Raw genomic sequence first — 16,718 nt, forward strand, 5'->3', positions numbered from 1 at the left:
CATTGTCAGTCTTGATTTCGGTTGACTGCTTAAAAAACTGCAAGTCCCACAATGCACCTGCCTGCACAATGCAGCCTGCTCGTTGGTTTGAGTGGGAGCACCTGTGGAGGAATGGAAAAGCCTCTCAACAAACATTTCAAAAGAGAGAGACACACACACACTTACAAAGGATCTACTCGTGGTGCAACCAGAGGAGCCACTGGTACGGTAACTTTATGGGTTTTATTGCAATGATTGTTTTCTGTTGGAAGTGCTGTTAGTTAATGATGGTAGTATAAATTGTTTGATTTCTGTGGTGATGATGATCAAGCATGCAGGATGAGTTTGGCTTTTTGTTTGAGTGTATTTTGTTGATTGTTGGAAGTTTGTTTGTATTTTTTGTGTAAATTGTGCTTTTTGTATTTTTTAAGGTTTTCAACCTAAATGAGCCAACCAGTAAAAGAAATAAAAATCATTCTGAGTTGGAACGAGTTGTCCCATGCGTCCTTTGGGATTAATGCACCAGGCCGTTTTCAAGTTGGGCCAGAGAGTAGTCAGAAAACACCTGAGAACTTGACAGTTGAAAACCACGCGAAGCAGCCTGGACTGAGGATAAACGGCTTCAGACATCCAGAGACAAGCTGTTGACGCAGAGGAAATAAAGATGGCAGAAGACGCGCTGGGGAAGACGGTCAAGCAGCTCAAAAGAGAGAGGACCACTGCAAAAAGCAGCTTCACCAGACAGGCCAACTTCATTTCCAGAGGGGTAAGCAGCATGCTTGAAGCAGAGTTAAAGGAGGAGTTCATTAAACTCTCACACTGTTTTAGACAACTGCTTGATGCCAATGATGACTGCAGGATTGGACTACTGGCTGAGATTAAAAAGCCAGAAGAGGAGGAGGAGGAGGAGGAAGAGGAAGAAGTAGTGCTTGAAAAGCAGCAAGAGCGCGACATTAAAAGGACAGAAAATGAAGCTGAAACAAAATTTGAAGAAGTAAAAGATACTGTCCAGACGAACCTGTGGTCAAGGTATGGCAAAAATGAACTCGAAATGGCAATCTTAGAAGCAGAAAATGCCTTTGATCAAGCAAATGGTGTAGTTGTGGAAAGTACTAATGTGGAGTGCTATGAAGTGCACCTGACCCTCTTACTGAAGCGGCTAAAGGAGCTCACTCCAGTGATGTCAGCTTGGGAGCGATGGATCCCTGCGTTATCAAAGGATGAGCTAGACAACAGAGTCAAGAATCTGAGAACGGCTAGCAACAGGCTTGAACATAGAAAAGCTGAATTCGTCACTGCACGTAGAATTGCAGAACAAACACTAGCCGCAGAAGCTTCAGGAGCTGGGAGGGGGAGAGCACTGCCCACACCAGCCACACCAATTGTGAAGATCAAGCCAACCACTCTGCCCATCTTCAATGGATGCAAAAGAGAATACCACAGATGGAGGAAAGACTGGGAGAGCCTACAAAGGCAAGGAGAGCCAACGGGATCACCTGAAGTCAAGAAAATTCAGCTCCTGGGTAGTGTGGAGGACAAGATTTCAAAGGACCTCAGACTTTCAACCAACAACACTGCTGAGGATATCTTCAGAGTCATGGAGAACAGGTATGGCAACAAGTCAACCATCGCCATAGAAATCCTTGAGGAGCTGGAGAAGATGCCACATGTGAGGGGGAACCAGCCAAGGAAAGTCATTGACCTCATACAGTCTGTGGAGAGGGCCCTAGCAGATCTCACAGAGCTGGGAAACTCCGGAGCCATGAATAACCCACTGGTAATAAAATCTATTGAGAGTAAGTTACCTGACTTTATATTAAGAGACTGGTTAAAGTTTATGGTCGACCCTGCAAATGATGTCACTTCAGACAACCACTTTGGCATGCTCTTAAAATTCCTAAAAAAACAGGAAGAAATCCTAGAGAGGCTTGAACAGCTAAGGACTGTGGAGAAGATGGAGAAATCAGACCATCCAGAAAATAGATATGAGCGAAAATATGCTTCAACAAGAACCACAGAGAAAGGAGAGCTGGAGGATGTGTGTGGTGTGTGTGGTGATGGTGGACACAAAAACAAAATCTTCTTCTGTAGGAAGTTTAAATGGCTGAAGCTACCTGAAAAGAGATCTGTCTTAGAAAAGCTGGGAGCGTGCATAAAATGTCTTGGATGCCATGATGACGATGGATATTGCAGAGATACCTTCCTATGCAGAAATAAAGACTGTAAAGAGGGAGGAGGCACCCCAGACCACCATTACTTTCTCTGCCCAAAAGGAGAACTAAAAATGGGTGAGGAACAGAGTGGAAAAGGCAGCAGAGGTAAAAGCAAGCTAACAGAAGAACAAGAGGAGTTCTTGTCTGAACTTTCCCCAGAACTAGCAGAACAGTGCAAAAAGGCTTTCACCAGCAAAACCGCAGTTACCAGCAATGCTAAAGACCAGTCAGAGCTTTTAGAGAAAAAGGGGCTGTCTGAACTTCCTGTCATCATGATGCTGATGAAGGTCACTGCAAATGCAGGGCAGAAGATTGGGACTTTGGTTGACCTTGGATCTGACACTAACTACATTACCCATAAGGCTGCTGACAGGCTGAGGTTACAAAGTGAGAAGATAACCTTAGTTGTGCACGGGGTTGGTGGAATGACCATGAAGGTGAACACTAAAAGATATGTGCTCAAAGTCAGAGTCAAAACTCCTCGAGGAACAGAGAGGGCACATGAACTTGTCTGCTACGGCCTGGATGAAATTGCCAAAGTGCACAAAGTGATTGAACCTAGGAAGTTGCAGAAATTCTTCCCAGAGGTCGAGCTTGAGGAATTGAGAAGGCCAAAAGAAGTTGAACTCCTCATTAGCCACCGAGAGGGAAGACTCGCTCCGCAGAGGCTGAGAGTTGTAGGAGATCTTGTCTTGTGGGAAAGTCCATTGGGTAAGACAGTGGGCGGAGCACACCCCGACTTGTTTGAGGAAGTACAAGTGGCAGCACACGAGTCCAAAACACACTTTGCTCGCTCCATGAGGACAGCTGCTGTCAAGTATGAGGAAATCCTCAGGAGTTCAACAACTGAGGCAGCCCAGTTACAACAGAAGTGGAAAGGACCAGAGTGGTACGTAAGCCATCTGGTGGCACCAAACCCTCATTCAACTCAACCTGCAGGTGAAGCAGGGAAAAAGAAGATGAGGGATGGCAAGGATTTTCTAAAACAGGAGGTGAGACCAGAGACGCCTAACCCTCTGACTAGGAGGGGACTCCTAAGCCAAGTAGCTGGACTATACGACCCAGTTGGCTTAGTTACATCTGCCAAACAGAAAGGGGCAATCCTTGTCAGGAAAGTGTTCCAGGAAGGTGGAGGCGGTAAGCTGACCACGTGGCAGAATGGACCAGACCTCCTGAAGTGGTCAGTAGACAAGTGGCCTAAAAAGTCTGCTGGAGAGGTTGCAGCTAATGCCAGGGAGAGTGTAAACAAACTCCAGAGGAAGGCATTCACAGCTGTAGTGACAAGAGCTCAAGCAAAAATTGGCCAGAAAAAAGAAAACATGCAGACTCTTCAGGAGAACCTGAGAAGTGAAATTCCAGAGGAAAGAACTGCATCAAACCCAAGTCCTTCTCTTCCAAAAAGGAAACCTGCTGGCTGGGTAATCAAAAAGCTTGTGAAAGTGAGGAACTTCAGTAGCTTGTCCAAACTGGTCAAGGTCATCGGCTGGGTGGGGCAAGCAGCACATAAGTGGCGCGAGAAGAAGGGCCAGACCAGAGGTCCGTCAAAGTGGGAGGCAATGTCTCTCAAGAAAAGGACCAAGGGAGTGGCTGGGACCCTTCTCAGAACGAGGAAAAAAGCCTGGGTGAGTGACTTCACAACCATGGACCTGTTCGGCCCTTATGAAGTGAAGACGCAAAGTGTGGGGAATTGTGTTCTATTGCATGGCCTCCAGAGCCATACACACTGATGTGGCAAGTGAATAAGTCTGAGGCTTGAGAATCTGGTGTGAGCTCCCTGGGTTTGGAAAACCAGGAGCTCAAGTGGGAGGTGTTGAGGTGAAATGAACATTGTCAGTCTTGATTTCGGTTGACTGCTTAAAAAACTGCAAGTCCCACAATGCACCTGCCTGCACAATGCAGCCTGCTCGTTGGTTTGAGTGGGAGCACCTGTGGAGGAATGGAAAAGCCTCTCAACAAACATTTCAAAAGAGAGAGACACACACACACTTACAAAGGATCTACTCGTGGTGCAACCAGAGGAGCCACTGGTACGGTAACTTTATGGGTTTTATTGCAATGATTGTTTTCTGTTGGAAGTGCTGTTAGTTAATGATGGTAGTATAAATTGTTTGATTTCTGTGGTGATGATGATCAAGCATGCAGGATGAGTTTGGCTTTTTGTTTGAGTGTATTTTGTTGATTGTTGGAAGTTTGTTTGTATTTTTTGTGTAAATTGTGCTTTTTGTATTTTTTAAGGTTTTCAACCTAAATGAGCCAACCAGTAAAAGAAATAAAAATCATTCTGAGTTGGAACGAGTTGTCCCATGCGTCCTTTGGGATTAATGCACCAGGCCGTTTTCAAGTTGGGCCAGAGAGTAGTCAGAAAACACCTGAGAACTTGACATCCACCACTACCACATCAGCACCCACAACAGCTCCAGAAACTACCACAACAGCTGCTGCAACCACCACAACAGCTCCAGCATCTACCACAACAGCTCCCACCACTACCACATCAGCACCCACAACAGCTCCAGAAACTACCACAACAGCTGCTGAAACCACCACAGCAGCCCCCACAACAACCACCACGACCACCACAACAGCCCCCACAACAACCACCTCGACCACCACAACAGCCCCCACAACAACAACGAATGGCCCACGTGAGTCAATGAGATTGCTATCTAGCGACTTTTTCTTAGCGACTATCTAGATCTCCTCAGTGACAGCTATCTACTTCTCTCTTAAAGGCTATCCACATTTCATTGGTGACTGCTTAGTGACTCCTATCTAGATGTCCTAAGTGACAGCACTTCTCCTTAGGGAAACAACACTAACTTGCAGTCAAAGAAAGGGTGCAGTGTGTGAACTAAATCTTCAACTTATGCACCAGTGTGTGACATAAATCTTCAACTTATGCACCAACATTGCCCTGCCTAAAAAGTTAATGGGTGTTGTCAGGTCTTGGTTTAACCTGACATGTGTGCTCGAAAAATAGTGTTTAGACTTTTTGAGGGTGTCACTCACCTCTGTTGTCTCTCTCTTTTGTCCCGCAGCCATCATCGCCGGCAACTCTGGTGACGTCAGCAGCAGGATCAGCCTCTTCACCACCTTCAGCCTCACCCTCCTCTCCGTGCTCGTCACACGGCCGTGGTAGCTGCCTACATGAAGGAAATACGTCCTCCACAGATACATGAAGGAAATATGTCCTCCTCGATGTGCATTCAATTTGCGCACCCCTGATGCGCTTAAGGCCTGACATACTAAAGGGTTGGACTGGACCCATTTTATAATTGCAATAAATACTTGTAGGAAGTTATAATGTGTCAGTGATATATGAGTAATCTATGTACATGTAATCTATTTAAACCCTTATTTTTCTATATATTGGCCGTATAAAATAACTTGTGAAGAATGTTGATATGTTGAAATGAGAGAGAATGTGTGTGTGGGTGTGTTTGTTTTTAACTAAAATCACAAAGGTAGTCCATATTCTGTGATATCTATGTTATGAGTAATTTGAAGGAGAATATTTCACAGGATGGATATTTCTGTAATTTTAGTTGTTGCACTTTCAGGGACTGGAGTTCACATGTCTCCTAGAGTCTTATTGTGGTGGTTTAAGAAAAAGATGCCTGGAGCAGTCTTAGCCTGTATGCCTCTGAGACGACAGCAATATTTATATGATAAATTAAAGAATAATGATCAGTCATCCAGTGTTTGTCCCTTTGTCTCTTTACCCAGATCTCTCACCTGTGATATTATTTCTCACACATATGTGATTTATTTGACTTCATGTGTAAATAATAAGTGTGTCATAAAGACATGCATTGCATCGTATGAATATGAATGAATGTTGGTGGTGGTCGGAGGGGCCGTAGGCGCTGATTGGCAGCCACGCTTCTGTCAGTCTACCCCAGGGCAGCTGTGGCTACTGATGTAGCTTACCACCACCGGTATGACTGTGTATGAATGATTACTGGACTCTGGACTCTGTAAAGCGACTTCGGGTATTTAGAGAAGCGCTATATAAGATTGAATTGATTGATTGATTGATGTGTAAATCAACTCACTAGGAACTCAAAACAAGAACAATCAACAATGCAAAGATATGCAAACAGCAACTAATTCAAAACACAACAATACTTACCTGAACACATCAAGTTAACAAAGCTGACTAAAATCACCTTGCCTATGATAACCTATATATTTCACTGAATAGGTAGAGTACATAAATGAACAAAGACACACTCATGTCGTTCATTGGAGTATAAAGTAATAGTATTTTGAGTGCATTAAGGGTGTTTTCTTAATACCACACCCCTGTGTTCTACCTGACGGAATGGTATACAACCCCAAATCATAAAAAGTTGGAGCGGTATGTTAAATTAAAATTAAAACTGAAAACAGTGATTTGTAAATCCTCTTTGAATTGTATTGAAAACAATACAACAGCACAATATCTGATGTTTTACCTTGTGAATTGTATAGTTTTAAAAAAAAAATAAACATTAAATTCAATTTAGATTCTTGCAACATATTTAAAAAAAAACTTGGTACAGTAAAGTATTTACCACAGTCACCAAGTGATGATATGTTTTAGGTGTAACTTTGTCTAATTCTTCCTGCAAACAAGTTTTAAGGTGTGCAACGGTTATATCCCCAAAGCAGAACTCGTTACATTTCGCTGTTATCTTAAAATCAGGAGATCTGTATTAGCGCCTTTAGGCAGAGTAAACATAACAGAAACACGTATACATAAACAATTCAAGTGTGGTTATTAACGTAACAAAAAAGTATCAATGTTCCTCATCATAAAGTCCTTGGAAACAAATATTTAAAGTCCCAGCGTGACCCAGTGTTCCGACAGGCCACAGTGTCGGACTCGGCCTGCTTCCTCGATAATAATCAAAAAAGCTCCCGTGTGTAGACGTAATCCAACCAAAATAAACAATCCTCTTCAGAAACAAAAATATATATCTATATTGCCACGTAAACACAAGAACAAAAAATCCTCCATATTCCTGTAGTCCTTAAACTCGCTTTTTGCCCCCCCAGAAACACTGTGGCATTAATGACCGAAACTGAGAAGGTCGCACCTAAAATACAGAACTGAGGAAGTTATGGTTTTAGCACCTGCTATTTGAGACAGCAACCTGTCAGCTGGTGGCTTAAAGGGAAGTTGTATTGTGGGACGTGTTACGGGTCAGGACTCGGTCACGTCCGGCAGCAGTGGCAAGGAAGCCAGCAGCAGCTTGTCAACATTTATGTAGGCTACTCCTATGCTTCTTTCTGTTCTTCTGGGGAAGTGTGTTTGCCCTGTAAGGCTCTGAGGTGTGTTACCGCTTCCCCGGTATTGCCAGTATGAATGTGATCGGAATGTGCGGGTGTGGGGGCGAGTGTATTTTTCTTCTTGTGCTGAATATTCTCATTGCCTTTGCTGTCACGGAGCAATAGCAGGGTGGTATGACCTTAATTAGATACAAATAAGTGATGGTGTTCCCCAAGGCTTGTACCCTACCTTTAGGCTACCCTTGGGTGCACAATACTTGAATGCTCTCTCCCCCACCTCCCCATCAATTTTATGTATGTATCATGTTATGTTTGTATTTATTGTGTACATTTACCACATGTGAATGTGGCAGAGTGGGCTACGCCTCCACAGTCCATTCCCCCAGGTGTAATAAGAAACACTGATTACTGGGCGGGCTTGTATTTTGATATATAGCCCAGCTCAGGTCACGGGGAGACACGTCCTCCTAACCTTGTTTTGCTTCCGGGTGCCCATCAGTTTGTATGGTGGCGTGGGATTGCAAATTGCACTACTTGGACTAATGCTGTTACCGAAGGTAAGCAACTTTGGCGTTAAGCCACTTCGTCCATTGCGGCACCTTCTTATTGTATCTAAAAAGGCTCGTTCACTTTTCTGTTTAGCACGAGTGGTTCATTGTCGCGACAAAGCCGGTGTAGCGGTTGCTCTGACGCCGGGTGCTCGGTGGGAATCAGCTGGAGGTAGGCTGGTTCAGTTACTACTACCGCTCGGTATTTTAATATGCAGGGTTAGTTACCAGCACCGCTCTGTATTTTAATATGCAGGTTTAGTTACCAGCACCGCTCTGTATTTTTAAATGCGCATTAGTTATGAATAACAATGCTATCCTCCTCTCTATCATAGCTCCGTCCATGACTCGCTGTCCCTGAGTGTGCAGTCATTGCAGCTCGGCACGTTGAGCGGAGGGCCATCCACTGCCTCCGCCCGGGAAGGGCTGCTGTTCTGTTTTACTGTCAAATGCATGTTTATAATTGACCGGCATGCTCATGTTTGGTGTGTAGCTCTCGGTGATTTCCTGCATGCATGGGGCTAGGCTGGGTATGCTACCTTCCATCTCCGCTTGCTCTGCCTGATATCGTTTTGTTGGTTTCTTTTGATTTGATGCATGGGGCTGTGCAGTGGGCTGCTGCTTTTCCCTCTCGGCTTGGCCTGCATGTTTTGTGCTGCTGCTATGTTAACTGTGGTGGTAATTCTGAGTGATTGTTAACTAGCCTAACCGTGTCTTTGCTGAAGTGTGTGCGTGTGCCTCTGTGTGTGGGTGTGTGCATGTAGCTAAGGTAACCCAGGGTACTGTGACAAAGCCTGCTACTCCCCGCTGACCGTCGGAGGTCCACCCCGTCCTAAGTCCCTCCGCCAAAGCTAAGTAGCCTCAGTAGGATAGCCAGACTATTAAATCCTCTCCTTGCATCTTTACTGTCAAGTGTTTTGCTAACCCCAGTGCCTTTATCTCTCTCCCTGGACAGGTGCAGTGGGTTTCACTTGAGCGACAGGCTGACCCCCAGGTGGTGGAGCCCCCCCCTCACTTTTCCTTGCTGTGTGCATAACGGTTGCCCTATTTTGGAGTGCAGTGCTTACTGGTTTTATGCACGTGTGGTGTGTGTCTTCTGGGCCTCTCCTGTCCCCCTCTTGGAAAGTCCTGCTCGCTGCGGTAAGCCACTGCCCTGCTCCACCTTTGAGTCCTGACCACTGGCCCATCTCCGTAAGGCTTTGGCCATCTCACCTGCTCATATTCGGGTCATAGCCCACTGGCCTAACATTGTACGTGTCTACTGTGTGTGTTTAGTGTATGTGTGTATACTGGAAATAACTCTGTTTGGTTGTTGTGTGAGAGGCAACAGCCTGTACTAGAATTGCCCTGTACTCCTTTTACTACTGTTTGTATACTTGTTAATAAACTGTATTTATGGAACCCATGTCTCTGGCCTAAGAGTGGTACGAACTTGTGTTTGCCTTGTTAGAACTAAAGTAACACTGAGTCTATATCTGTCCTAGGGTGACTACCTAGGTGGCGTAGTCGACAATTAAAACTATCCTAGCAAATTACCTCGCCACTGTCACATATAGTAGCATGCTCATCCTGATACGTGTATGAATTAATCTGCCATGTTTCTGATCGTCTCCCCTCCCCTTCTCCTCCCTCCCCTTCTGCCACAAGAACATGTAGGGGGTAGTAGAGAGCAGGGTGTGCCTACCCCACACACAAACGTCTGGTTACACTATGCCTAAACACTGAAAAGTAATGGACTCTCTTAGAAGACATAGCCTATGTTGCTTTAGCCTGCACCATTTAATGTGAGATAGACTAGCATTATTATGGCCAAAATTGTCTATCAAATGTTCTTGCGTAGGGTACATGTTGTGTATGTCTATTTTTTGTAAGGAATTGTCTACCTCTACACCTACGAATGATAATTATTGCGGTCACTGCATAGTGACATCTATTTAAAAATGTCAGCACATTCAGGCTCACAAAGAAACAGAAAGAAATACATACCAGCACATTCAGGCTAACAAGGAAACAGAAACAAATATATTTCTGTTTCCTTGTTTGCCTGAATGTGCTGAACATTTAAAAATAGATCTCACTATGCAGTGACCGCAATATTATCATTCGTAGGTGTAGAGGTAGGCTGTTTCTTTTTTGACCACGTGAGCCTTATAAACGCGGCGGGAATACAACCTTAATCAAACACACTTTTATTAATACCGTGGGGCTGTGGTCGTGTCACACGCAGAAAGCATTGGCGTGCGGGAGCAGGAAAAACAAGCCAAAGTTTAAGAATGCCCTTGATCAATTTAATATGAGTCCCACACTTACCAGTTGTAGTGGAGCTTGTTAGTTGTGCAAAAACATGTATTAGTAGCCCAAGGCGATACATTTCTGGAAGAGAGAATGCAAAGGCTTATTAAGACTCGCAGCCGACAGGACAAAGTCCAGAGAGCGTTACCTTCAAGCAAAATGTAGCTAAATCAATCACAACAAAATACTTACATACAATTACATTATTACATAATTATATTTCAGTCATATGGTTTACTCAACTACTGTGTATTAATCATACTTTTGCAGAATTCAATTTGTAGAAATTCCATGGCACTATAACTCAAATTGGCCAATACTGGAAGTTACTCTTTAGCCAGAAAAAGTGGTGCTGGTACCTTAATTTATCATTGTAGTGTATATTATATTAATACAGTTAATCTATTGTGATATTTCATTATTTTATATTATATTATAACCATCTCTTTCTCATTTCAAAACTGATAGACATGTCCCTCCATCTACTGTCCACACGTCAGTGATATTTATTTATGTTTATTTAGCATCAGGCATCTATTTCCATTTATTCATTTCATCTTTTTTTTAAACAAATTGTTTCCTGTTCCTAAAAGAATACAGCTACCCCAGTATAAAATCTCTATTCATGGAAACACAAACATCACTCTCCACATTGCAGCATTAACTTCTAAACCATTTGTGTCTTGTACGTTGTATTATTAAATCTTGCTTTACATTTTTTCCCCCATTTTTCTACCTTTTTTTTACTTCCACTTTTTAACTTATTTACTTATTCTTGGTAATTGGTTAAAGTATATTATATCCAAAAGAATGCTGGATGGTGAAATGCACAAGATTTCTTTCCTTGTTTTTTTTTTCCCTTTCCGCTGAATGACCTTTAAAGGTTTAAGACATTGGATATGGCTCTGCTTCATCTCTTGTGGTGTTCAGTTAATAACAAACATGCCTAAATAGATTTTGCTAATCTTTCAACACATCTAGCATAGCATTGAGCTTCCACAGCATTCTTTTCAAATGTGGCCAAACCTCTTAATTGAGTCCGCCATGTGTGTTTTACACTGCTGTTGATTACATGGATCGCTGAAAGACAAAATCTGATTTTGAGCACTGGGTTTGAACAAGAATAATGTCATCTGAATGGTTCTGGAGTCATGGCCCATTTAATTGCCAACGGTTCAGGTTATAACCGTCAAAAAAATATGTTTATAACTTAATTAATAAATGCATTTTATAATAGAACATATAGTTACAAGATGTTTGGGTTAGGTTTAGAGAAATATTACTTTACGTGGAGTATTAACTTGAGAAGTACACACTATTTGTCCTAAATTAATTATGTATGTGTTCACTGCTTGTTTTTTTTCTGTATGTCTTCGGTGTTAATAATCGGACGGCGTGTGTTATCCGCAAACGTTCGCGTTGTCATGTTTACCCATTATTAAATTGAGCATATCGATTGTTAATCCATTAATAAACTTAGCATTGTGATTGTTTAACACAATGGCCGATGTTTGACATTGAGCTAAGCTATGTGTGTTAATCATATGCCTTTGTGAGCTGAAAAATGACATTTCATTTCTGTGTGTGTGTGAAAGCAAAGGCTGATAAGAATAACTAGTAGTCTTCTTTCTATATAAACCTTGTGTGATGTGTTTAATTTTGCTTCTCTCTTGTCTGCTGCAGTCTGGGGGGTGATCCAGGGCGCTCTCTCTCTCTGAGAGTCGGCCCGTGCCTCTGTCTTGTCTGCCAAGACATGAGTTAGCCTGATGCGCTTGTTGTTGTTGAATAAATATACTTATATGCAATTCTGGAGTCCTGAGGTAACTTGAGTGAATTTTCACCTAACACAGTCTTTAACTGGCCAGAATCAGACACCACCGCTGAACTGCCATCTATTTTAAGTAAGGAATTTTTTTGGGCAAGTACGTATTGACCTGTAGTAATTACCAAGATATTAGTTGGAATGATAATTAATTACAGAATGAGAATTAAAGATGTTGATTCCGGAACTGTGACCATACATTAGGCCTAATGAATGAATGCTTGACCAAAACTGTGATCTCTTCCATGGGAACAGAGGTAGGAACAGCAAGAGCTCAGGAGACTATAGCAGGGTTTCTACTTACACTGTGTGCAGATATGACAGTGCACATTTTTACACATGATGACCTCAGAGTTGGTGATGTGTCTTGTTTAACAAATAATGATTCATGGATTGGAATATTTGAAATGAGTCCTTGTTTTCTGCACTAATGTGAGCATTGATTGCTATTATTCTAGAGCGTCCCTCACCAGATGTAACCTCAGTGTCCATGGGGGCTCGGTTTTATATTTAACTGTCAGTCATTTCCCGACCCCCCTCCCTATCTCTTTCCCTCTCATCTCCTGTCTATCTCTATCCACAGTCCTGTCCTAATATTCTGCTTTCTTTTTCAAATAGGTAGGTTGTTTTAGACAAAAGTGTCTGCCAAATACCTTACCTAAAACTGTAACTATAAAACCCCAAAATTGCACTGCAAATGACAAAATAAAGAAATAAAGAATATCTGTCATGCTGTAACCCATTCTATTACATCATAAAAAATCTCCCTGAAGTGCCTGAAGGTAATAAAAGCGCTTAAAGATGAGGAGCTTCTTTTTGGATGTGCTGGATCCAAAAGGAAATAAGACAGACATGGTTCCAGGCAGATCTAATTCTGTTTATAATTTGTTCACATGGCTACACCACATTCTAAAGACAAACACTGACAGTGATATTATAATGAACTAGAAAATGCATTTCCTGAAGGAAATACCAGTGCATGAAATGCAAAAGTTAAGAAAGGAAGAAGAAAAGAAAGAAGAGTGAAAGAAGGAAAGAAGAGTGGAAGAAGGAAAGAAGAAAAGAAAGAAGAGTGAAAGAAGGAAAGAAGAGTGGAAAAAGGAAAGAAGAAAAGAAAGAAGAGTGAAGAAAGGAAAGAAGAGTAGAAGAAGGAAAGAAGAAAAGAAAGAAGGGAAAGAAGAAAGGAAAGAAGAGTGGAAGAAGGAAAGAAAGAAGAGTGGAAGAAGGAAAGAAGAGTGGAAGAAGGAAAGAAGAAAGAAAAGAAGAGTGAAGAAAGGAAAGAAGAGTGGAAGAAGGAAAGAAGAGTGGAAGAAGGAAAGAAGGAAAGAAGAGAGAGTGAAGAGGGAAAATATTAAAAGAAGGAGAGAAAATGGAGTGAAGCAGAGAGATGGAGTGTGAGAGAAAGTAGAGTGAGAGGGATAGAGAGAAAGATAGAGAGAAAAAAAAGTAGAGAATGGAAGGTGTCTCTTAATATTCCTAATTATACAGTTGAATGGAGAGGGACAGAGAGAAGAGGAGCCTTGGCGCAGGTGTCAGTGAAGCACAGGTGCAAGCCAGTTTAAAGACCCTATTATGATGTCATAATGGCCCAATGTAAGTCAATGGGAGGAATTGTATTAGTTTTTCTTTAATATTTTAAAAAGTATAAAGTTTAGAAAAATGAAAAATACATAGCATAAGTGTCCTTAACAAGACCTATGCAGCAAAGTTTGAACGATGTTTCTACGTTAAGCGGTTCAAGCTGAATTGAGCGCAGAAGTCGGTAAAGAGAATAATAATAAGAAGAAGAACTAGAAAATGCATTTCCTGAAGGAAATACCAGTGCATGAAATGCAAAAGTTAAGAAAGGAAGAAGAAAAGAAAGAAGAGTGAAAGAAGGAAATAAGAAAGGAAAGAAGAGTAAAGAAAGAAGAGTGAAGAAAGAAAAGAAGAGTGGAAGAAGGAAAGAAAAAAAAAAAGAAAAGTGAAAGAAGGAAAGAAGAGTGAAAGAAGGAAAAAAGAGTGGAAGAAGGAAAGAAAGAAGAGTGAAAGAAGGAAAGAAGAGTGGAAGAAGGAAAGAAGAAAAGAAAGAAGAGAGAAAGAAGGAAAGAAGAGTGGAAGAAGGAAAGAAGAAAGGAAAGAAGAGGGGAAGAAGGAAAGAAGAGTGGAAGAAGAGTGAAGAAAGAAAAGAAGAGTAGAAGAAGGAAAGAAGAGTGGAAGAAGGAAAGAAGAAAGGAAAGAAGAGTGAAGAAAGGAAAGAAGAAAAGAAAGATGAAGGAAAGAAGAGTGAAGAAAGAAAAGAAGAGTGGAAGAAGGAAAGAAGAGTGAAGAAAGAAAAGAAGAGTAGAAAAAGGAAAGAAGAGTGGAAGAAGGAAAGAAGAAAGGAAAGGAGAGTGGAAGAAGGAAAGAAGAGTGGAAGAACGAAAGAAGAAGAGTGGAAGAAGGAAAGAATAATATTCCTAGTTATACAGTTGAATGGAGAGGGACAGAGAGAAGAGGAGCCTTGGAACCTTGGCGCAGGTGTCAGTGAAGCACAGGTGCAAGCCAGTTTAAAGACCCTATTATGATGTCATAATGGCCCAATGTAAGTCAATGGGAGAAATTGTATTAGTTTTTATTTAATATTTTAAAAAGTATAAAGTTTAGAAAAATGAAAAATACATAGCATAAGTGTCCTTTACAAGACCTACGCAGCAAAGTTTGAACAAAGTTTCTAAGTTAAGCGGTTCGAGCTGAATTAAGCGCAGAAGTTCGGTACAAAGAATAATAACTAGAAAATGCATTTCCTGAAGGAAATACCAGTGCATGAAATGCAAACGTTAAGAAAGGAAGAAGAAAAGAAAGAAGAGTGAAAGAAGGAAATAAGAAAGGAAAGAAGAGTGAAAGAAGGAAATAAGAAAGGAAAGAAGAGTAAAGAAAGGAAAGAAGAAAGGAAAGAAGAGTCGAAGAAGGAAAGAAGAAGGGAAGAAGGAAAGAAGAAAAGAAAGAAGAGTGTAGAAAGGAAAGAAGAAGGAAAGAGGAAAAAAAGAAAAGTATAAGAAGGAAAGAAGAAAGGAAAGAAAAGTGGAAGAAGTAAAGAAGAAGGAAAGAAGAAAAGAAAGAAGAGTGAAGAAAGAAAAGAAGAGTGGAAGAAGGAAAGAAGAAAAAAAAAGAAAAGTGAAAGAAGGAAAGAAGAGTGAAAGAAGGAAAAAAGAGTGGAAGAAGGAAAGAAAGAAGAGTGAAAGAAGGAAAGAAGAGTGGAAGAAGGAAAGAAGAAAAGAAAGAAGAAGGAAAGAAGAGTGGAAGAAGGAAAGAAGAAAGGAAAGAAGAGTGGAAGAAGGAAAGAAGAGTGGAAGAAGAGTGAAGAAAGAAAAGAAGAGTAGAAGAAGGAAAGAAGAGTGGAAGAAGGAAAGAAGAGTGAAGAAAGAAAAGAAGAGTAGAAGAAGGAAAGAAGAGTGGAAGAAGGAAAGAAGAAAGGAAAGAAGAGTGAAGAAAGGAAAGAAGAAAAGAAAGATGAAGGAAAGAAGAGTGAAGAAGAAAAGAAGAGTGGAAGAAGGAAAGAAGAGTGAAGAAAGAAAAGAAGAGTAGAAAAGGAAAGAAGAGTGGAAGAAGGAAAGAAGAAAGGAAAGGAGAGTGGAAGAAGGAAAGAAGAGTGGAAAGAACGAAAGAAGAAGAGTGGAAGAAGGAAAGAATAATATTCCTAGTTATACAGTTGAATGGAGAGGGACAGAGAGAAGAGGAGCCTTGGAACCTTGGCGCAGGTGTCAGTGAAGCACAGGTGCAAGCCAGTTTAAAGACCCTATTATGATGTCATAATGGCCCAATGTAAGTCAATGGGAGAAATTGTATTAGTTTTTATTTAATATTTTAAAAAGTATAAAGTTTAGAAAAATGAAAAATACATAGCATAAGTGTCCTTTACAAGACCTACGCAGCAAAGTTTGAACAAAGTTTCTAAGTTAAGCGGTTCAAGCTGAATAAAGCGCAGAAGTTCGGTACAAAGAATAATAACTAGAAAATGCATTTCCTGAAGGAAATACCAGTGCATGAAATGCAAAAGTTAAGAAAGGAAGAAGAAAAGAAAGAAGAGTGAAAGAAGGAAAGAAGTAAGGAAAGAAGAGTAAAAGGAAAGAATAAAGGAAAGAAGAGTGAAGAAAGGAAAGAAGAAAAGAAAGAAGAGGAAAAGAAGAAAGCAAAGAAGAGTGAAGAAAGGAAAGAAGAGTGGAAGAAGAGTTGAAGAAGGAAGGAAGAGTGGAAGAAGGAAAGAAGAGTGAAGAAAGGAAAGAAGAGTTGAAGAAGGAAGGAAGAGTGGAAGAAGGAAAGAAGAAAAGAAAGAAGAGTGAAGAAAGGAAAGAAGAGTAGAAGAAGGAAAGAAGAGTGGAAGAAGGAAAGAAGAGTGAAGAAAGAAAAGAAGAGTAGAAGAAGGAAAGAAGAGTGGAAGAAGGAAAGAAGAAAGGAAAGGAGAGTGGAAGAAGGAAAGAAGAGTGGAAGAACGAAAGAAGAAGAGTGGAAGAAGGAAAGAATAATATTCCTAGTTATACAGTTGAATGGAGAGGGACAGAGAGAAGAGGAGCCTTGGAACCTTGGCGGCAGGTGTCAGTGAAGCACAGGTGCAAGCCAGTTTAAAAGACC

The 16,718-nt window shown here is 41.3% G+C and overlaps 1 long non-coding RNA gene across 1 annotated transcript; it reads left to right on the plus strand.

Annotated features, from left to right (window-relative positions):
• The first annotated feature begins 7,828 nt into the window (after window positions 1-7,828).
• Window positions 7,829-9,419, plus strand: LOC116224760. The gene is made up of 3 exons (XR_004165716.2): window positions 7,829-8,023; window positions 8,109-8,186; window positions 8,350-9,419. It is a non-coding gene; the product is annotated as an uncharacterized LOC116224760 (long non-coding RNA).
• The last annotated feature ends 7,299 nt before the right edge of the window (window positions 9,420-16,718 follow it).

The sequence above is a fragment of the Clupea harengus genome, chromosome 18, assembly GCF_900700415.2.
Source record: "Clupea harengus chromosome 18, Ch_v2.0.2, whole genome shotgun sequence".
Classification (NCBI taxonomy): Eukaryota; Metazoa; Chordata; class Actinopteri; order Clupeiformes; family Clupeidae; genus Clupea; species Clupea harengus.